The sequence below is a fragment of the Carassius auratus genome, unplaced genomic scaffold (genome assembly GCF_003368295.1).
Source record: "Carassius auratus strain Wakin unplaced genomic scaffold, ASM336829v1 scaf_tig00017156, whole genome shotgun sequence".
Lineage (NCBI taxonomy): Eukaryota > Metazoa > Chordata > Actinopteri > Cypriniformes > Cyprinidae > Carassius > Carassius auratus.
Genome location: NW_020524747.1, coordinates 1 through 22,477, shown reverse-complemented (window position 1 = coordinate 22,477; position 22,477 = coordinate 1). Strand labels below are relative to the sequence as shown.

General features: G+C 36.8%; 1 pseudogene; it reads left to right on the top strand.

Moving 5' to 3' along the window:
* The first annotated feature begins 6,228 nt into the window (after positions 1 to 6,228).
* Positions 6,229 to 21,483, top strand: LOC113075543 (ras-related protein Rab-10-like; annotated as a pseudogene).
* Positions 21,484 to 22,477: the final 994 nt, after the last annotated feature.

The window sequence follows — 22,477 nt, the reverse complement described above, 5'->3', positions numbered from 1 at the left end:
TAAAACATTCAAAACATAATATTTTGTAACAATTTAATATAGTATTTTAAAATATTTGTTTTATTGTTAATTTTATAAGCTAACACCCTACTTAAAGCTAAAATGTGCAAACATTAATGAAAAAGGTGAAGGCCCAAGATATAGCCAAATATTAAAGACCACTACTAAAATTTAGTGTAATAGTCCTGCTGCATTTTTTACTACAGTTGTAAATTAGATTTATTATTGTGCTTAGGGTTGGTTAATTGTACATCAATGGCACCATCTAGTGGATTTGTAATATACACAGTTTTATTTTCTGCCTCTACATTTAAATTACATCTTTTTTCAAATTAATTTGTGCTGTGGTAAATTATTAATCTCATCCCTGGCTATATATAATTCCTTTTCAGGACCCATACAGAGGATGCTTAGACAACCAGTGCAGATGACACTAGGATATGACCAGACTAACTCTTGGGTTTCAAAAAAGGGAAGGAGGTCTATCAGAGTGAGCCAAAGCACTTAGTGAAACATCATGGATGAAATCAATCCACCCTGAAATGAACAATTAGCTGATAGTGAGGTCTTTAATGCAGCTGTTGGCTACAGATGCTTCCTTTCAAGATGATACACTTAGCAGTAAGAGTAAAAATAAAATAAAAATAGCCTTGAAACGTTAAGCAATAACACTGTGGGCCTATATGTATTCAATCAATATAAATAATGCTGTGTAACTCCAGTGTTTATAAGACACCCCTTTTTACAAAACAATATGGAAAAATATGCATTGTGAAAAGTGCTGATATAAATATTTGCTTATAAAAATATTTAATAGAAAAATTATCTGCAAATATTATACAGCTATTATAAATATATTACATAAAAAATAACCGCTGGGCTACAGATAAATAGCTAGAAGTGCAGTAAACAGTAAAACTATTTTGCGCTACAAATCGGTGTGCTTATGACAATAATACGTCTAAATTATATGATAACAAATAGCAGTTTGCAATATCAAGCAGTTTAATGGACTGTTTATGACAGGGAAAATAACAGGAGGCAAATGACACCGGAAGTCTCGCACATTCAAGTTAAACATGGTGGATAATATTTATATTATAAAATGATCTGCATGATTAAATATACTGTAAATGGCAGTTTAATAAAATGAATACATTTTGTCAAAGATACGTTAAATGGTTGACCATTTGCATGCTGTGACTCAATCTCTGAATGACATCCGGTGGATTTAACAGAACCAGATGTTTAACTCCACTGTGAGTCACATAGCAGCAGATTCACTTACAACCCTCAGCTACGCCTCTGCTGACTGTGTGTGTGTGTTTTAACTAATTTGTCAGATGGCTTAAAACCCAGTCAAAAGATATGTAGAAATGGAGCTCCTGAAGTGACTCACTGACAGACAGAAGTAAAGGAATACAACCTCCAGCAGCTCTGATGCTTGTCTGAGTCACTGCAGGTTTCTGCATGTTTACAGCTGTATTAGGGAAAATGTTGTCCAGTGACTTACAATGGACTTATTTTGTATTATGTAGATGTAGGTGAAACTATTTTCATTATTTATGAGATTTTTTTAAATGGTTGGTGTTTTAAGGTTGATTTGTACATTTAAAGCCGTGAATATTTGAAATTACAGTAGCATTCTTTCAGTAATAGTAATTATTTTTGTTAATATAAATACTATTACTGAAAGAATGCTACTGTAATTTCAAATATTCAAGGCTTTAAATGTACAAATCAACCTTAAAACACCAACCATTTAAAAAATATCATAATGACAATAGTTTCACCTATCTACATATTACAAAATAAGTCTATTACAAAATACATTAATCTCTCACTAATAAATAATGCAAATATACAGATTCTGGAGAGTTTAAACAGGTATTGCCCAACAAAACTCATCATGTGAGTGATTTGCTTGGGGTATTCCACACTGAATATGAAATAAGTAGCAAAGAGGCACTCCATTGCCTCCATCATAGAAGTAACATAGCACAAATAACTGAAAATCAATTATCAGTAGAATTAAAGCATTCATTCACCCCCCACCAAAAAACAAATTCTGTCACCATCTACCTGTTCCAAACCCACATGACTTTTATTCATGGATGTCAAGAATAATAAAAAACTTGATTTGGCCGTCTCATACTGCTGGATTGTATGGCTGTTCTGTTCTGCAGGGCTGTTCTTCATTACCATTTGAGTGTGCGGTCAAAAACTATCTTAGAGTACTATCTGCAGTTAAAAACTAAGCTTAGGATCAGAAAACACAAAGTTTAACAGTTTGAAACAAGCACAACAAAACTTACCGATGTAAGGCAACTTGTGACACTGTCACGGTTCAGGCTCTTTCGTGTTTTAGTGTAAATCCGCTGTAGAAACATGAATTGCTAATGGGTTCGGTAGTTTGGAGCGGGTTCGCGAATCATTTGAGTCTGTTCGGCAGCTCGGAGCGGGATCGCAAATTTATTTTTCGTCTGTTCGGAGCAGGTTCGCGAATAATTTGAGTCAGTTTGGGGATCGCAAATCATTTGAGTCAGTTTGGGAGTTCGGAGCGGGATCGCGAATCATTTGAGTCAGTTTGTGGATCGCGAATCATTTGAGTCAGTTTGGGAGTTCGGAGCGGGATCGCAAATCATTTGAGTCAGTTCGAGAGTTCGTAGCGGTTCGCGAATCATTTGAGTCAGTTCGGGAGTTCCAGGCCCGTCGTCAAGGGGGGCATCAGGGGGCAGTGCCCCCCCAAATGACTTTTTGTGCCCCCCTAAACGTAACGCACAGAACAATTAACCAAACTTGCATTACTGTGCATTCACACCGCCGGCGTCGAGAGCGTCAAAGTGGCCGGAAGTCATTCATTTTCAATGTGAGCCGGCGTCGAGGAGCGGCGCGGCGCGACTTGGCCTTTGAGAGCGTCGAGCAGAGTTGAAATCAAGGCAACTTTATGGTAATGAGCTATGACGCGGTTGGGCAGCAACCAATCGGAACGTAGACGTCTTCCGCTTGAGAGGATTCCAGAGGACGCAGCTCCGATCAAATTAGTTCCCAAGCAAACTAGAGGGCAGGTTGATTATTGCTGTTTCGCGTTTGCAGTAATCTATGATGTGTCCCTGTTTGCGTACAGGGACATAAAAAAATAATTAAAAGTGATACGTGGACCAAGGTGTCTGAGATCGTTCATTTTAAGTAAAGGATCTTAATATTTCGTCCACAAAAACATTTAATGAGATTAATTAATAACGTTAACCTCCTTGTGGTTAGTCTGCATAAGAGCAACAAGTCTGTTCGCTTTACGGCCACTTTCAACACAAATAAAGCAGTCTGTCAACGTCAGAGCGTTCAAGAATCTTTCTGCAGTGTCGTGAGAAGAGCGACAAGAGCGATTTTTGACGCTCCCGACGCCGCCGGTGTAAACGCGCAGTTAGACGTTTAATGTTGAATGTCATTGATTTACATTATTGCATTACTAACGTTGTTTCAGCAGAACTTGGCTCACAGGAACAGTAATCACTACAACGGTAACACTAGAAATGCATAACACATTACCTTCAGAAATGATTCAGACGATTCATTATTCAACACATTATTACACAGAACATAATTTTAAATATAATTATATTCATAAATGACTGTTGAAACATCCCAAAACAGCACCCAAACCTTGCAAATACCTACCCCATTAATTATTAATATATAGCAGACCTTTCAATATGTTATTTTTGTGTTAGTAGTTTTATTAATTCAAATTACAATATGCAGTTTGTGTGTAAGTATATGTATATATAAATCATGTAATTCATTTAGTTAAGCATACAGTATTGTATTGTTTATACGCAATTCCTTTGCGCAGCTGAGCTGCGCGTTGCATGCCATCTCAGAATAAATTTTTGGCGGTTTTGGAAATGTTAAGAGACAATAAACAGAGACGTTGAGATCAAACGGTGACGTATTTTATTTGAATAATTGAACAAAACAAGACTATTGTGGTCTATTTTAGTTATAGCCTAATATGGGTTTATGTTATGGTCCGTCTCAGATCATGTAAAAAAGTGTGCCCCCCTATGAAAATTAAATGCCCCCCCATTTGGTTTGTTCTGGCGACGGTCCTGGGGAGTTCGGAGCTGCTTCGCGGATCATTTGAATCAGTTCGAGAGTTCGGACCGGGTTCTCGAATTATTTGAGTCAGTTTGGGAGTTCGAAGCGGGTTCGCGAATCATTTGAGTCAGTTTGGGAGTTCGGAGCGTGATTCATTTGAGTCATTTCGGGAGTTCGAAGCTGGTTCGCGAATCATTTGAGTCAGTTCTAATTACGTTTTCCACGCGTATTTAGGTGTGATATGTGAACTCGTATTTTTTGTTTTAATTATGTGCCTTTTCACAGTATCAAATGTATTAAAAAACTAAACAAACTAAACAAATGCCTAAAAAGTGCATCCATCTAGGCTAATGTAAAGTTACATGATGAAGTCATACTAGTGCGTGTGGCGCTTGTGCATTTTGAGTGCGTTCTTTCACTGCATTATTCGGTGTATTCAAATGCATCTATGAATGCATGTGAATGATCACAAAATTTAAGATATGGGGGTTAGAAAATGTATATATTTGTATCATTTTATGTCAATATCAATATCACACGAAGAGTGCCATTTAAGTTTTTCACCAAAAATCAGTTACTACAAATAATAATTTAATTACAAATAGAAAATGTTGTATATATAATGTAATATATGATTCAATAATAGCCTAAATAACCTTTGTGCCAAAAGGGTTCTTTCTTAGCAGAAAAGGTTCTTTGGAGTTGAGTAAAGAACCCTATGGTTCTACATAGAACCCCACTGAACCATTTTTTCTAAGAGTGTACAGTAGGCTTCACCTAGAAAAGTGTGTTATAAGCAAAGGACATGGTAACATCATGTTTTTGTAAGTGTATGATCGTTTGGACATATACCATGACTGTTAAATGTACAACAGTTCCATGTTTCAGCAGGATTACATTCATAAAGGCATAATCTTTTGTCGAGGACATTATATTTTAGTGGATTTCTCTGAGACCATACATATAAATCTGTATGTCCTATAGCACATTCAGGGATTATTGATGTCAAATGTTTGCAGGTTTGATCATAAACATACCCTCTCCTTGTTCTCTAAATATGACTGATGTTCACAGAAAGATCTAATTGTAGTACTCTTAGGGAAATGTTATCATGTTTTGTAATTAGCATTTAAATCTGGCAAATTGTCATAAACAAACATCTCAGAAATGTTTTTAATGTTGTTTTAAATCAGAATATATGATATATTTTTGTTACAAAACAGGGCATAGTTTTCATACGTCTTCTGTAGATTACACCAGAACAAACATCATGTAAATCAAGTATTTTGAGAAAACACAACAAAGAAATGATAGATCATTATTCATATGAAATATGTCATATTCTTATGAAAATGTTGCCAAGTTATTACTCCCGTTATAACACTTCTTTTTTCATTATGTTTACCCCCCCAAAGAATACATTAATGTGCAAATTGGATGCAATGTATAGATACATATAAACTGAGAATACAAATCTTCACACATATTCCAAGTACAGTAGGCTAGTATATCAAATAATTATGTTATATATTTTATAACATAGTAGAGAATCTTTGTAAAAAGTTTTGCTGAAAATATAACGAAACCTAAAAACTCATTTGTGAATAATTTTTTTAATTTAATTTTAGTTATAACTTTTTAGTCCTGGCGTCCTCTACATATAATAAAATAATAGTAAAAATATATTTTTTTTTTTCAAGAAAGTGTTTTTTCTCCATGTGTTTCTTATTCTCCAACAAATGTTATGACATAACAAAGCAACAAATATTCACAACTTTTTTTTTCTCAGGAGGATGTTGAAATATTCTTAAAGTACCACGCCCGAACTGACATCATCGGGTTCGACTTAACATCTGGATTCATCACAGTGACCCAATCACACCCAGCAGCGCTGCTCCGGGCTGACGGAAACCAACTGTAGGGCCACGAAGTGTCGTTTCGGGCCAGATTCTGGGCTGCGCCAAGCTGTATTCACCCTCCCCGATAAGCTACGTCAATGATTCCCTCATGTCTCCGGACAGCTAGCGCTCTATCCAATCAGCGTCCGAGATAGGTTTGATAAACGGCCATTTCGGCCAATCGCAAAGCCAGAAGCTGACGTGGGGGCGGGAAGAGAGGCGTGGCTCTGAAATCTAGGGTGTCGCCGTGGTGGCTCCATTCGAAGGCGACGGCGGTTGTTCGGTCGTCTCTGTGTCAGTCCTCTTCTAAACTCCTCAAACGGACCTGGTACATACTGTCGGTTCGGAATCCAGTCGTCAAGCGAGATCTGTGTGGTTCAGCGTCGCTGGTATGAAGCGGAATATCTTTCATTTGAATCAGATCGCTGGTGTAACGATAGTTTGAAGACAGAGAGTCGGGCGGAGGAGCCATTTTGTCCCGACAGTGTGAGAGAAAAGAAAGACAGAGACATTAAAAACAGCAGACTTTTCAGAGGAAACATACATCTTAAATATCGCCTTCGGGGTTAAAAAAAGAGTCTTAACCTACAGAGCAAATCAAAACAGCTGCGAAGAAGGAGACTGTCCGGTGTGTGTTTTCGGATAACACACACACACACACACACTTTCCCTTTAACACACTCTCAGCATCTATCGGTTTCTCATCCGTGTGTTTATAAGAGCTCAGATGGCGAAGAAGACCTATGATCTGCTCTTTAAGCTGCTCTTGATTGGTGATTCTGGGGTGGGAAAGACCTGCGTGCTGTTCAGATTTTCAGACGACGCCTTCAACACCACCTTCATCTCCACTATAGGTCAGTATCACACTCGAACCTACCCGCTCCCAGGGTTTTATTCATTGTTTTAAATGAGAAATGCTGTTAAATATGTGAGGATGTGCTGACTAGGCCTTGATTCTGGGTTTTAGCATGCTAACCGGCTAACTGATTCATATCAGCTGAGTGAATCAACTGAAATTGGTTCATTCGGAATCATATTCCAGAGTTCCGAAGGTTGATTTGGTCGTCTAATACTTTGTTGCCGTTCTGTTCATCTTTATATTTGGATCAGTTTTATTGAGGTTATTCGACTAAAGTTTTGCGTTAACATGTGGGTTGGCAGACTAATAATATTTTGATGCCAGATGAGTCAAACTAATGACTTTGTCAGCGTTTAATATGGTATTACTAACGTTACTTCATCCAGATGAGATGATCGATGCTTTGTTTATGGTTTAAGTTAAGATAAACGTTTAATGTTCAAGTGGCCTGTTACATCCAGTAACCCCAAAATTCATCACTCTAAGGGTGAAACCGGTTAACAGACTGGAGCAACACATTTTTACTGTATTACTAGTGGTTTTAAGCAGCGAGTTATTTTTTTTAAACCATAAACAATTCATTACTGTGGCGTCATTGGGTGCGCCACTGCGCATGCGCGAGTCGGCTCATGCCAACAGAGTCCTTGCCTAACTGTGTTCTCTATACTAAATCTGTTATTACACTACCTCGTGGGTGCTTTCTGTATGATATCATCATGGGAAAGGCACATTTGAAATGGGATTTTCATTGTCTGCGTATATGTGTATATTTTGGGTTATGGCCAGGTGTAAGAGTGGCAAACAATTTCTCCACCCTTCTATAAAAAAAAAAACGTGTGTTACTTTGGAGCTGCCAGTGTACTGAGTAAGCGCTATATTATTATACCAGGGTTTTTCCACGGTACTTTTTGAGTATTTGGTGTCTAGAATCCATAGTAATACCATGGTACTTTTTGTAAGGAGATGAGCTTCCTAAATAGACCATGTTTAAATCGAAAGACATCAATCTGAATATAAAGTTGATAGTCTTTTCCTTTAGTTCATTTGACCCTATCATCATTTGTAACCTGACAAACATCAGTGTGCATGTAAATGGAAGAAAGACCGCTAGCTGGTTCGGATTGAGACAGATGTTTGGACGCCATTGTTGCAATATATGTACTTCCTGTCTTTACTTTTTCTTTGTGTTCAGATGCCCGGAAGGTAAATTCAGTGAGTTAAAATGAGAAGTATGCTGTACCTGTTAGATCTCAGGAAACGCATGAACATATTCACTGAGAACAGCAAGGGTAGATGTCATTTAACAGATCTGCTCTTGAACTCGGTTTACGTACGGCAGGGACATTTCTCTAGGGGTAACTGGAGATCTCAGTGCTAGGCCGGTTCATGGGGCAAATTTAGACACAGCCGGCCCTGTCCCTTTATCTTAAGGAACTGATCCTAAATGCTCTTTCGTTGACCTTTTGTTCGATTTAAAAGAAGAAATGTCCAACGTTTGAAGATCTTTGGTTGTTGGTGTATTCAAGTTCACATTAAATAAAAATTATTAGGTAATATTATTATTTTGCATTAACTGTTCTGTATTTTCATTATTATTATTAAATGTTTTAGGTAGGGGCGTAAGAAAATATCGATACACATGTGTATCGCAATATTTAGTTTGGCGATACTGTATCGATACTCAAAAACAAAATATTAGGGATGCACCGGTTGACCGGCCATAAGTCGGAACCGGCCGATTTTTGCTTAAAATACGCAATCGGCCGGTTTTTGGTCTTCTTTAGGCTGATTTTTCCGGAAGTGCGGCCGCGTGCACAGTCTACATTGTAATCATTCGCTATGTCATTTGTGTGGAAGTATTTCGAAATCTGTGCGCAGGACACGGGCAGCCGATCAGTACTGGAAATGCAGAGCTACATGTCTGAGGCACAGATAGCAGGAAGCGATCAGCAGTTGGTGTACTGGCGCACAAATAAGAGTCCCTTTTTCTGCACGCACTAAAGCTGTGCGAGCTTACCGTTACCGGTCCGAGCCCTGAACACGAGTAGACCGTGAAGAGATGCTCAGATCAACTTCTCATGTGTTGGATGAGAAACGAAACGGACTAAACTGTGACAAAACTTTTTTTTTTTTGTAAAGTGGAACTTGCATACACGTTTGAAAAGCCAGAAGTAAACGACAGTTGATTATTTTTATTTTACCTTAAAATTACATTGACTTAATTTGATTTAAAAATCACCTGCTGTAGCACACTGAGAAAAAGTGTTTCATTCATCCAATTAAAAAAAATTATGGTAATGATTCACATTCACAAAGCCAGTTTGGCCTATTAAATACCAAATAAACATCTTGTTTATGAACACTTTCCTTCTTTCTTGTTTGTTGCTTAAAGATGAAAAAATTAATAAAAAAATTGGAAATCGGAATCGGCCAGTTTGTTTGTAAAAAATCGGTATCGGAATCGGCCATGAAAAATCATGATCGGTGCATCCCTACAAAATATTGATATTTAAAAAAATCATACAATATTCATGGCAGTTGTTTCGTTTTGAGTTTATTTCCTGACCACTAGATAGCAGATGCAGTTTTCTCTCATTTTTGGGGCGTTTTGTGCAGTTGTTGCGGTGCTCGCGTCACAGATTTTGCGAGAAAATTTTTGGGCTTTTGAAAAACCTGTGAAATCCAAATGGAAAGGTTCAACATCTGTATTTATTTTATTGTTTTACGATTGTTTTGATTTCTTTAAGAATCATGTTAGCACTTAATTTTTTATTGATATTAAGCAGATGTGATTATTTTGTTTAGATCAAAATGTTATTACATTGTATATTACAATTGAAAACTTAAACTGTGAACCTTTAAAGTAGGGTCTAAAAAATAAATATGGTCTTTTTATAAAATACATTTTATACATATTATAAATTTAACTAAAGGATCCTGCTAGCACTTTAATTTTCCCCCTTTACCCGTACGGCACAAAAAGTGGTTCAGTAACATTGAATGTTACAGGAACTGATTATTGCAAATACAGATCCCACTTTGTTCCGGTTAAAATTTTTTATTGATTTATTTATTGCTAAGGTTTGCATATGGTGGCGTGTTCTTAATGACAGCTTTCCTTACTATATATATATATATATATATATATATATATATACTATTCCTAAAATAAGAAGTATCCCAATATATCACCTTGCTTACAGTATCGAAGTGTATCACAACATATCGTATCGCAACCCCAGTATCATGATACGTATCATATCGTCAGATTCTTGGCAATACACAGCCCTAGTTTTAGGTTATTTTCTTTATATTCTATTTATGTATATTGTTTGTTAGGTTTTTGATGGAAAGTGGAAAGTCGTGGTCCAGTGGTTAGAGAGTTTGACTCCTAACCCTAGGGTTGTGGGCTCGAGTCTTGGGCCTGCAATACCACGACTGAGGTGCCCTTGAGCAAGGCATCGAACCCCCAACTGCTCTCCGGGTGCCGCAGCATAAATGGCTGCCCACTGCTCAGGGTGTGTGTTCAAGGTGAGTGTGTGTTCATTGCTGTGTGTGTGCACTTTGGATGGGTTAAATGTAGAGCACGAATTCTGAGTATGGGTCACCATTAGGGCTGAAACGATTCCTCGAGTAATTTGATTACAAAAAATGAAAGAGGCAAATTCCTCTGCCTCGAAGCATCTTTTAATTTATTATTTTTTAATGTGACACAATGCGTTTACGTCACCCACAAAGTGGAAGGAGACACAAGCACTGCATCCGAAATCACATACTGCAAGCAGTCAGCAGTGTTTTGATTTGAGGGCGCGGGCAAACATAAAGAGACCGTCGTGGCGTGTGTCCATTACAAGATAGTGCTGGCATACCACAACTAGGGCCCTATGATTTCCGCGATGCAGAAAACGTGGAGGGAATCGCGGAATCCAGTCATAAAAACGTTCTGTTCTGCGTGTCTCTCTTAATGAATTTGCAGCTCCATTCTTTGTTTATTTACACACACTGAAGTGCACATGATGCTCGCGTTGATTTCAGCGTCTGCTGTCACAATAAAAAAAGGACGTGAATACATTAACAACATCTCCAGAACTGCTCTGACAGACACTTCATGAGCATTTGAACGTTTGATTTGAGTAAATCTAGCGTCACATGATACACAGAACTGTAAAGGTACGTCAACCCATCAAAATAAAAGTCCGGTTTAGATTAAAGTCAAGTATTTGCCAGAGATGTATTACTATTGTTCAGCAGAATGTACATAGCCTACTACTACTACAAAAAAAATCAAACATTATTTTTTTTAAGGTTTAATCACACAATATTTATTCCATGTTTTATTTTTAATAGTAAATCCCCTTTGTTTACCAAAAAGTTAAGTTTGCTTAATTTTCAATAATTAAAAGATAAATTAAATTAATGTTTTATGTTTTTAATGTGCATCTCAGAAAATGCTTTATTTAAAACCCCAATTGAATGGCACTTAAATGCACTTAATTCATCTGTCAACTTTATTGTCATTGTTCACAGTACAAGTACAGACAGAGAAACAATGGGTAATAATTAAATGGTTATTTTTGATGTATGCATTGCATTCTATGCATTTAAAAAAGTAAACATAGTTGCTCATTTTAAGAGACCCAGGAGTCTTATTTTCTCTTGCATAATTAATATTGCACTTTAAGCAAAAACACATTTTATCCGATTACTCGATTAATTGATGGAATTTTTGGTAGAATACTCGATTACTAAAATACTTAATAGCTACAGCCCTAGTCACCATACTTGGCTGACTAGTACAGTACAGACCAAAAGTTTGGACACACCTTCTCATTCAAAGAGTTTTCTTTATTTTCATGACTATGAAAATTGTAGATTCACACTGAAGGCATCAAAACTATGAATTAACACATGTGGAATTATATATGGAATTATATACATGACAAAAAAGTGTGAAACAACTGAAAATATGTCATATTGTAGGTTCGTCAAAGTAGCCACCTTTTGCTTTGATTACTGCTTTGCACACTCTTGGCGTTCTCTTGATGAGCTTCAAGAGGTAGTCACCTGAAATGGTCTTCCAACAGTCTTGAAGGAGTTCCCCTAGAGATGTTTAGCACTTGTTGACCCTTTTGCCTTCTGTCTGCGGTCCAGCTCGCCCCTAAACCATCTGGATTGGGTTCAGGTCCGGTGACTGTGGAGGCCAGGTCATCTGGCGCAGCACCCCATCACTCTCCTTCTTGCTCAAATAGCCCTTGATGCCTTCAGTGTGACTCTACAATTTTCATAGTCTTGAAAATAAAGAAAACTCTTTGAATGAGAAGGTGTGTCCAAACTTGGTCTGTACTGTATGTCACATCACTTGATAATTTTTGATTAAGGGGTCATATGATGCAGATTTACATTTTTCCTTTTTCTTTGGAATGTTACAACTCTTAGTGCATGAAGAAGATCTGTAAAGTTGCTAAGACTAAAGTCTCAAATCCGAAGAGATATTCATTATAGAAGTTAAGAGGTAACCTGTCCTTCCTAAAACGGTTCGTTTTAACTGCCCCCATGTCTCTGTCATGATGTGTGAAGATTTGCATAACGCTGCCCAAATGTTCTCGCAAAGAAACAAGGTGTAACTTTTATTCTTATTCTCGCAGGCGCCATATCGTGGAGACACTGTTTCTCATTGTCAAAGCGAAGCTACTTTGTTTGATCTTCCAAAAGAGAACACACCTAGAAATCAGTGGTAAAGTTGTATTAACAACACTGTTCCAGAACACTTTAATCCAAATATTCAGATGTGTGCAGCGCATTTTGCAGAGGACAAAAACTGTTTCCTGGGAGAGTTGCCTACAATGTTTCTATAAAGTTGGGCAATTCTAACTTTGCAAGGACAGTCTGGCGCTTCTGACACAGTCTGTAAGTACATTTTCATATGCAAAGAATTTGACACTGATGATCCAAATGCAAGTTTTGAGCAGTATAGAGTAACTGTTAGACATTGTTTTTTTTCGTTTCTCTGATTACAAATGCAGACATGGTTTTATGTTTATGCAATGCGATATGCAATGCATAAAAATACAGTACAAGTCATCATAATCAGTAATTATGTCCCGCTGGATGCAAGAAATGCCTTGTTTGTAATGGGTTTTATTGGTTTTGTCTCATAACATTTGTCACGTAACATTTTTGTCATGCACTTGAGGGATTCGACCAATCACAATTTAGTGAATAGCACACTCAAATTCACATGATGCCAAAGAGCTCTTGTGCATTCGGCTGAGTCATGTAATTTCACTTCATCTTAAATGCTTTTATGATGCAAGATTAATGTTAACAGCCCACTGTGAACACGTTTGTAATTCACTTCAAGCAGAGTACGGTTGATTCTAAAGCATGCAGTGACATCAGCTGTTCAAAACTAAGCTCAGAATCGATTCAATAAAGAATCATGATGCATTTGGAAAATCTATGAATCTATGCGGAATCATTTTCCCAGCCCTAGTTTCAGAACCTTAAACCACAATAAGCACATTGCATTACACCAAATACACAAAATAATGTTATTTATAGCGACGTCATATGACCCCTTTAATAGTTAATGTTTATATAAGCATGTTGGGCTGTTAACAAATGTTAGAACACTTTTATGTGATGCATGTTCCTAAAAAGAAAAAAAATCCTTTTTTCATAATGCATGTCCCTGGTTCTTCAAGGTTATTGTGAATGATTCCTCAGAGCATGTTATTACAAAGAAAAAGTTTTTTGTTATAAAATTGTGCTGCTTCTGGAATTAATGTTGACATCCTGTGGTTTATTGAGTATTAGTCACTTTAAAGTGGTTTAATCTATGAAATAATCTGCTTTGATGGCATATGAAAGTTGAATAAAGTTGCCGTCACTGATTATGTTTCAGAATGACAAAACCTGGAAATGATCATGATTAGGAATTAAAACAAATATTAACCCGGTTTCTGGACAGACAAGGGTGTGTGCGCCGTGACCTTTACAACTGTGTTTTTATCTCTGTGCTGTGAGTCACATGACTGCTCATGGAGTGTCAGGTGACCACATCACACCTGTGGCTTCCTGTTGCGATCAGGTGGAAGTTGTGAACTATGTCAACATGGAAACAGTGGTTTAAGTGATCAGATGAGTGAGAATTTGGATTTGTATTAATTTATCTTCTAATCAAGATATTCCATTTTATTTCAATTTTAATATTTCTTTTTTTAAATCAACACACAATCAATATTGACTACTTAAGGCCCGTTCATACCAAGCACGGTAACTTTACAAATAATGATAGATATATTTCTAAAAATTGTTCTCAAGATTAAAGAATAGCAGAATCCACACTACAGCTATGACGATAAAGGCACAGAGAAATGATATGGTTGGAATCATTTTCAGATCAATTTTTTTTCCAGCTGATGAACGATACAAACATTGACAGCCAATCAGATTCCATCCTATAACAAGCTCGAGAATTCAAAACAGCAGACGCAAGTGTGCTTAGAATAAACAGACGGTAGTGTTCGCTTGTGTGGGGCTAATTTTTTATGGACTAATTTTATTATTCTCCATGTTGTTCCAAATAGTACTCTATATTTATTTTTCTTGGCAGTCTATAATAAACAGGTAACAAATGCTACATCACTGAAACAACATTATATTATTGATTAGGGCTGGGTATCGATTCAGATGTTCCAGATCGATTCGATTTCGATTCACAAGCTCTCAAATCGATTCGATTCTCGATTCGATTTTCTATTAGAGCTGTAATCGGGCCTTAAAAGTTAAGCCCGACATGTCCAGAGCCCGACACGTACATTTTGATTGACAGCTTTTTAAAAGCCCGAACCCATTTACAACCCGACATTATTCAAATGTATGCAGCACACAGCTCTTTTGCTTTTTGTCAGGAATGAGTCATTTATACGTGGTTTAACATAATTTATACATGACTAACGTAATAGGCCACTAGGAAGTTTGAACAAAGAAATAAAATAAGTCCTCTGTAACATCGTAACATCTCATCACTCTATAAATAGCCCTAGGTATAGGCTCATTTAGCATATACATAGGCCAATGCACCAATAAAGTCTTTCTTAAAAAATTTAATTAAGAAAAATTCTGAATTAAGATGGGTATTTGGCGATAACGAAATTAATTAAGATAAAGGCTCTGCCGGATTTGCTTCGCCATAGCAGCTGACATAATAAAATAATAATGCCAACATTAGCTTATATAGCCTACTCTGTCTGCATTATGCATTTAAGACTCAAATAATATTTAGTTATTATTTGAAAAACATTTACTCACCAAGATTAGGGAAGGCCTAAGTGTTTTTGTGGAGGAAAATGATTGAACTTTTCCAAACCTCAGACTTTGCTTTAGTTGCTGGTGCTACCAAAACGTAATCGTTAGAAGCAAGCCTCCGTTTCAACTACTCAGCATACATTTTCGCATCTTTCTCGCGCTAATCGAAACACATCACATGACCGCTCATTTACCGCACAAGCCCGGCCCGATTGGTTCGATTGGCAATGGGCTTCTTCATACTGCCCGAACACGTGCAATTGTGCTTTTGAAGACAACTGACCATGCGCACCTGTCCGCGCGGTTGTCTGCTCAGACTCGGTACACACTCTCCGATGGCGATGTTTACATCAAGCCTGCATAGCGTTCCATAGTGGACTCGCGGACGCAGAAAGTATAAGAGGCTTTAAGATGCAGTCTGTAAGACGCGAACGGGAGCATGACCTGACGCACATTGCAGAAAATGTGTTCAGCATATGGTGAGCCGCATTTGAATTCGTGACGGAACCACTGCTTTAAACTGAATGAATGAATGATAGGTTCGTTGGTAACATCGCACAAGGCACATAAGAGGGTGACATCTAGTGGAGAAGATTTGTAATTAGATTAACGCTAATCTTACGTTTAATGTCTGCGGAAATAAATATGGAAAAAAATCGATTCATGGCCTTTGAGAATCGATTTTGAATCGACCACATTTTAAAAAACGATTAATCGAAAAATCTATTTTTTTTTACCCAGCCCTATTATTGATGATGTCATCAAGGCCACTTAAGTTTCGACCAATGAGAGATTTGTTTCATAAAGCTAGTAGCCCTTAACATTTGACTATGAAATGTAATTCCTGATGGATAAAATAAAGCCCCCCCCTTCCATTTTGTTTGACATCTTGTCACTTTGTGGAAATAATATGGATTATGAATTTTATTTCATGTTGACTTGAAGTGCATCTCTCTCTATCTCTCTCCTTCTCCTTCTTTCTATAGTTCGGAGCCTTCAAATACTCACCGGAAACTCCCTGCAGTCCCAAGAGAAAGCTTACACACTCACACACGCACCTTAACTATATTTGCTTTATTAAACTTTTAATTTAATCTATTATAAACCTTTAAACGCATAAAAAAAGAGACTAATGGGGCATTTTCTTGCTTTTCTCTTCCTGTCTGGCACTAGTGCATTCTCTTTTTGTTTGATTGACAGGATCTTGGCTCAGTTGGGTGGTGATTCAGTCTGGACCCTTGAGGGGCCCCACAGCTGCAGAGGCTCATGGGAAGGGGTCTGATTGGCTGCCCATCAGGAACCCTTCTATGGCCTTTGTTTTCAGAACCAGTATAACCCAAGTTTTAAACCAGCCTCACATTTAGTGGCCAAATCCAGGTTTCTCAAACCGTTACAGAAATCATTTACTCACCCTTGTGTCACTTTAAACCAGAGAATCCCTTTCCTCTGTTGATGTTGGGCAGAATATCCAGGCTGCCCTTTTATTATCAATGTATTGGCCCCAAAAAAGACAGCCTTAGCCCTTATTGTTTTAAATGGAGTAGCAAAATATTTTATTTAGCATTCCAGTCATGCAGGTTTGTAACGACATGACGGTTAAGATAACCGATAACAGAGTTGTCATATTTTGTGAATTGTTCCTTTTAAAGCCATATGTGGCATTAACTTGGCTCAAACTTTCTGCTTTCAAAGCCCAAAATACCCGACTGCAGTGTGAGGGTGAGGGTCCAGTCAAAAATCCTTTCACATGTTTCCAGGGTTAATCTATGAGTGTGTGTCCTCCACTTTAACTTTTGCACTGTTTTTATGAGTTTTCTGGTTTTATACTCTCCGTATCTCTTTCTAGCTCTGTTCTGTTTCTGCGGTGGCCTGTGTGTATTGTGTGAGAGTGACTCAGTCTTTGGCTGCTCATTTGTGGATCATTTCAGAAAGCGGCTCCCACCCATAGTGCAGCTGTGTGTGTTTATGGTTGGAGTTCTGCTCAGCATTAATGCTAAATATGTTGGTCAGTCTTTGTGCAGTCTTGGTACACGTGTTCACATTTTGGTTCGGCATACATGTCAGGGAAATAATGCAGGACAGAGATAAGCTGCTGTGTGAAAACTACATGATTTAAGTTGTCCTATACATGCGGTGTACTTTATATTAAGGGCTTCAAAGTAACTCATACGCACAAGTGGCTTGCCCTCCTGTCAGATGTGTTTGCTGCTTAATGCATTTGAACGTTTTTTTTTAGTGCATATCTTGCATCTTATGTATCTATATCTCTACATGTTAGAAAGTCAAGCTAGTATTTCCGTTTTGCATAAAGGATCATCCTGACACTAAGTGAAGAACCAGACGCATACACTAATAACAGATGGTTTGCAATAATTCTGAGTAAAATATACATTTTGTCTAAATATGGAAGCACTTGAGATCTCTTTTCTAATATACAACAGCAGAATTAAGAGTGTGTTGCAGCAGCATTGTTTTTACATTTATAGACCGAGACATAATCTGTTCAATAAATTGCTGTTAAATATAAAAACAAGCAATTTGAAAATTTTCGAACATACCAAACTAAGCCTCAAAATTGAGGAACATACTGAATCATAATTTGTGTGTATCGTTACACCCCTAGTTACACCATACTATGTTGTTCCTAAATGCTTTGAGCAGTTTAGGTTGTTACTGACACTTACTAGTCCAAGTCTCTCTGTAAACCTCACTAATAAAGCTGTGCAGCAGGACAAACGCGGTATCTAACCAGCGATCAGTTCAGGACATTTTCCAGCATTCGTTTCTGTCTGAATGCTTTTACTGTGCCGTTGGACCATTAAACTCTCAGTAGTTTCACAGATGAACCTTTCCATTCGGCCTGTCCTGTCCGTGTTGGGCTGTGCTAGTCTCAACAACACACGCTGCTAGTGAGAGATCTCTCTACCCTACATCATCTTCATGAGCAAACACTGTGACCCTGCGTTCAGCCGCCCGAGTCTCTGCAGAAACTCATGTTCTCTGGTTTATTTTGTTGCTTTTAAAATAAAAAAAAATGGTAGAAATGTAGCGGTTTCTTGTCTCCTAAATAGTGCCTCAGGAGGACCGTAGATCCCCGACAATCCACTGCAAACTCTCATTCAGATCTGACTTCATTCTAGTATGGAAAAGCATAGGTGGATCCGATCAGTTACCACTGAACAAAATTCCAGTGATTCAACTTTTTCTTTTCTCATTGAATATTCAGTTTCACTCACAGAATTAAAATTTGATTGTGAATGCTGTTTATTTTAAGTGTCTGTCTTCAACTGTCTTTCTGTTCTGCCTTTTTTAGGAATCGATTTTAAGATCAAAACAGTTGAATTGCAAGGAAAGAAGATAAAGCTACAGATATGGTAAGTGCTGGATGTGTGTTTGCGTGAGTTCATATTTATAAAATGCATTATACAAAATGGTGCTTTGCGATTTATAACCATGTTTTTGTGTAAAATCAGTTTAGGTTTAAATATAAGTTATATAAAAATTTAATTATATTTGAATGAATATATTTAAAAACGGAAAATGATATAACAAACATATAACATATACGTGTACTTTCAAGGAAAAACAACACTATAACTTAAAAAAAAAAGGAGTTTACTGTAGTATTACATAAGTCACAAATCTGACAATATAATTTTAACTTCAATGTAAACGGTTTAAATACCACAAATTCTTTGCACAACCCAAACATTACCCCATGAGTTACTCCCCTCAAGCCATCCTAGGTGTATATGACTTTCTTCTTTCAGACAAAAACAATCACAGTTCTATTTAAAAATGTCCTGGCTTTTCCAAGCTTTATAATGGCACTGAATGGTGGTCAAGATTTTGAAGCAAAATAAAGTGCATATTGTTATTTGTACATTTGTGATATTTCGATAATTTCTATATGCTATATAGCCCTCGTTTATATGCAGGATACAAAATTACCACTTGTCACACGCCAAAAGCCTGTAAATGGCTGTAGTTAGAAAATAAAACAAGGTATTGACAGGTAACCTGGAAAGTAACACCTCATGTAATGACAGTGTTGTTCCTCATAGTTTCATTTGTTAGCTTGTGGCCAGGAGTGTGTTACCATTCCGGAGTAATGAAAATAAAAAAAGACGTTTTTTTGGCTTTGTCTCAGTGATACATTTATTTTTTTAAGACACAGTTTACTGCCAAATATTAAACCGAAAATCGACCAATAGTTACACTCTCATTGGGAGAAAAATGTCTTCAATGAAATTACATTTGCATGTTATGGAACATTGTGGCATTTGGCTCCATTGTTTCCCAGTTTGGAATCATCTTGAAATGAAATTATGTTTTACGAGGTTTGGTGGATTTTCATGGAATTATGGCATCAAGTATTTCATGGTTTATCACCCGCAAAACAGTTTTTTTGTTTTTTTTTTTTTCCATTTTGGATACTTTCTGTGAAATTGGCTTGTAGCCTATTGAAACGCAATTATGTTCCAACAGTAAAGCAGAAGGCAACAGCAGCTGTGGTCACCAGCTATTGCCAATCGAAGTGAAATTGGATCCATTGGGTCCCTGAGCGTCTGGGCTGCTGTAGTGTCTGATTGTGGTTGTTGATGGTGTTTGTGCAGGGATACAGCGGGACAGGAACGTTTTCACACCATCACTACCTCTTACTACAGAGGGGCATGGGAATCATGCTCGTATATGACATACACCTAAACGCCAAGAGCTTCGAAAACATCAGCAAATGGCTCAAAATATTGATGAGTCAGTCTCCACACAAACCGTACTGTAACCCTCAGACAACAGCCATTCAGGAAGGGTATAGTTGCCTGGCAAAAATGAAAATTCTGCCATGTACTCAACAAGATTTTCCAAACCTTTGTTTGTTCTTTTGTTGAACGTTACAGAAGATATTTTGAAGAATGTGTTAACGAAACTATTGCTGGTTCCCATTGACTTCCAAATAATATGGAAAAATAAATAACATAAATACTGTAGAAGTCAATGGGAAACCAAAAAACTGTTTGTTTACCACCATTCTTCAAAATATCATCCTTTTGTGTTCAACAGAAAGAAAGAAAGTCATACAAGTTTGGAAACAACACGAGGGCAAGGAAAATGATGACACAATTTAAATTTTTGGGTGACCTATCCCTTTAATAGGATTGTGCAAGTCTGAACAGAAATGTTGTGATTGTAGATCAGTTAAACTGGAAAAGTAGTTTTGCCCTAAGACCCGGATTTTACACTTGACATTTCACAATAGTTACAAAGGTGTGCTGAAAATTAAACTTCAAAATGTATATCACTATGAAAATGCAGTGTTATTTTATTATCAATTGATAATACTGTTAAGATTTAGATTCAATTTTTTATTACATTCGGTTCTCATTTTAATTTATTTTGTGTGTAGCAAAAGTTGAAATGTTGCCTTGGCTACCGTGTGGAATATTAAAAAGACATAATTTATTTAAAATCTCTCATTTTAAAATATTTGCATGACTTGAAATGAATATTTATTGAAAAAAAAATATAAAAAACCTTGTAAACATGTTAAAATGATTGTGACATGGGCTGAATAGGGAAATGTTGGCCAGTAATTGACTGCCCAGAACACATTCTGCTCTAGTGAAACCAAATTGCATGAAGTTTTTTTTTATGCATAGTTTTTTTTCATGGTTTTTGAGACACATTAATTTCTACCTAAATACAGAGTTTCTTTGAACAAGCATCTTTTGACGTCAATGAAGAAAACATAATGGGAAGTGTTTTCTCTTCCCTTTTAAAAAAATATTAAGCCATTTATTTTTAGTTGCCGTACTATGCATGATCATATGGTTCGTTTTTTTTTTTTTTTTTTTTTATTATTGTTGTTATAAATAGAACAGACATTTTTGAGTTAAGAACCGCTGGTGTCTGACTTTTGAAGTTCCAGTCCTGCAAAAACACCAACTTACAGACACATAGTCATGGAGTGAAACTGCTGACTGTTAGATTTTCAGTCTGATGAGTTATACAGGATTTCCCAACAATCAGCAATTTTCAAGAGAACTTGTATAAACATGAGAATCCAGGAGGGATGTGGTTGTGTGTTTGGTGGCATGACTGATGCAAACTCAGTTCTTCAAGTACTTGTTTCTTCTGTGACCTCTGGAGCCACTTTAAGCGAACTATCAGTCTGGACATCAGGATTTAGTGAGAATGCATCATCTCAAAAGTGTGTATGTTTGTTGCAAGCACGCTAACGAGGATGTGGGAGAGGATGCTGCTAGGCAACAAGTGTGACATGGAGGACAAACGTATCGTACCAAAAGCCAAGGGGAACAGGTGAGAGACTGGATGAGTTAAAATTCAGGCTGGGTTGAAAATATGCATTTTATTTACAGATGTAATGATGCATTGTGAGCCGGTAACCAAGAAAACGTGGTATCACTGCTGTTCCAATAAGCGCCACCTGCTGTCAGGGAGTGAATTTGCATCTCATTCTGCCCATCTGCTGCTTTTGTTTCATGCAGTTATGTTTTATGTAGTATAGTTTCACAAACTGAAAGTCTCAGAGCGTTATATTTTTGGTATAAAATTTCTAATTATATTTCCATTTCTAATTTATATCTAATTTAGATAAAAGAAAACTGCTCATGCTGTGTAATGCGCAGCGTCTTTGTTTATATTGTGGATTCAGATGAAGTGGTTGCCTCTAATTTTAAATGGAAAAAGCTCAAGCAAATCTGTTTATATGAAGAGATTTCTTTTTATTTGTATTTATTTGATTTGAGATCTGTTTTAAAAATTTCAGTTTAGTTTTGTTGTTTAACACATTTAAATATCACAAAAAATGTGCAGCATTTATACAAGTAATAATAAAAAGATCCCTTTTCATTTATAATTTGTCTTAAATCTAATTCTTGTTTAAAAAAAAAACATGACAAAATTGTATTGTGAAATCAGTATCGTGAATCGTATCACATTGATTGAAAACTGCGCTATCTGCAATTTAAATGTTTGTTTTTTTAAAATTACATTAATGTACCCACTGACATGATTTATTGTAGTTTACAGCATTAGTTGAGACATTTCTCCTTGGGGAAAAAAATAACATACTACCCCTGATTGCATACATATCTAAATTAATCGATACTGAATCGAGATCAAGATTGAATCAAATCACAAGCTTGTGAATCAAAATTGAATCGAATCATGACATTTATCTTAATACCCAGGCCTAGTCAGGATGGGCATTTTGTCACTAGTTAAGACTTTGGTTGACTATTTTTTTTTTCAGTATACTATGAGTCAATTCATTTGTTGAATATTTGTCAGA